Genomic DNA, 1,886 nt, shown 5'->3' on the forward strand with positions numbered 1-1,886 from the left:
CAGCCTTTTTTTTGGCAGTCCTGAGCTCAGGACCTGAGCACTGTCCCTGGTTTCTTTGTGTCCAAGGCTAGCACTCTACCACTTGAGCCACGGTGCAACTTCTGGCTTTTTCTATATATGTGATGCTGAGGAATCAAACCCAGGGCTTCATGTATATGAGGCAAGCACTTTCCTCCCTGGACTTTCCTGCCCCCAAACTGGCTCAAAACAGTGATCCTTGGATCATAGCCTCCTGAGTAGCTGCAATTATAGGTATGAGGCACTGAAGCCCAGCTTTATAATCAGATATTTTATTGGCTTATATCAGTTATGAGGGGGAGGATTTCATTTTTACATCTCCATATTTTAATGTTGAATTACAATCAGTTTCACTTTTGAAATAATAATTTATTCTTTTGTTGTTGTGGGGATTTTTTTTTCTTTATTTTTTTTTGTACCAGCCCTGGGGCTTGAATTCAGAGCCAGGCACTTTTTTTTTTCTTTGCTCAAGACTAGCACTCTACTACTTTAGCCAAGCCTCCAATTCTGGCTTTTTCTGGTAATTGGAGTTAAGAGTCTCATGGGCTTTTCTACCTAAGCTGGTGGGTTGAATCATGAATTAGAGGTGTGAGCTACTAGCCCCCAGCAAGTGTAGTAAATCATTCTCATTCACCAGAAATAAGAAAATTAAAAATGCAATGGGAAAAAGTAAGAATTACCTTCATAGATATACCTAGAGATATATATGAGGAGACAAAGAGTTAACAGAACACGCCTGAGATTGCTCTTCTTAAAAAGGCCTGTGTTTGTAACTTAGTTTCCCTATGTTGATATAGAACTTTCCCCAAATGATAAGAATGACTTGCAATACCTAACTGTTTGCGCAGAGTGTGGTTTGTGTTAACACTTGTTTGCTTCTAATAGTCTATAACTTTAGTATGTAAAAGGTAGAGGGTATACATACGACCAAACTCCAATAGTAATTTTGGATATCAACTCTCAAATTTTAGCTAGCTTCCATGAGTTGTCACAACTTGTTGATTAAAGAATTGTATCCAGTGTGACTCCAGTGCAAGAGGACTCTGGGAAGCTGGCACCTGATTTCCTTTGAACTTTGTCCCTTACGAGCTTTTTCCCTTTGCTGATTTTGTTTTGAGTCCTTTCACTCTACTAAATCTTAGCCCAACTGTTTTCTTTTCATGATTTCTAACACCTGCCGCACATTACTTGTATTTTCTAGAGACATCATGTATCAGATTCATTCTGCTAGTGGGTAGAGGACAAGATAGATTTATTCTTACTTCATTAGAATATATTTTGTTTGGCTGTAGGCTAACTCTTCACTGTTGTTTTTTAGGGAGTTTATGTAGATACACTTAGCTAGATAATCAGAATTTTCTGACCCATTCTATGGGGCTTGTTCAGAGACTGAGCATAGAGTAGTATTTAAGGGCATTTACGCTGGTATCAGGTAAACTGAGACTGAAGTGTTCTCTATGCCACTTTCTGAATGTGGGACCTTGGATAAGTTCATTAATGTATCCTAATTTTCAAATATGTGGAATGGGGGAAAATAATAGCTCCTCCTTCTGAGAATTGAAAGACTAATTTTTAATAATTTGTTAGAATTGTTATTATAAAGGTTATGTACAGAGATGTTATGGTTACCTAAGTAGGGTACTGATTATATTTCTTTTCTTTCTTTTTTGGGGGGAGGGAGAGACAATGTCCCTTCTTCCCTTGATGTCTCTCAGTTTTTCCTTCCCTGAAAGGAATAAATTTAAATTTTTCATAAGGCATACACACAAGACAGCCCCTACTTAGCAAATTTTAGTTATTTTTATTCTAATAATCATTTTTCCATGACCAGAGATGGCTCCGTTTTTTTTAAATCATTGTGCTGTGTT

Source organism: Perognathus longimembris, chromosome 28, assembly GCF_023159225.1.
Source record: "Perognathus longimembris pacificus isolate PPM17 chromosome 28, ASM2315922v1, whole genome shotgun sequence".
Lineage (NCBI taxonomy): Eukaryota > Metazoa > Chordata > Mammalia > Rodentia > Heteromyidae > Perognathus > Perognathus longimembris.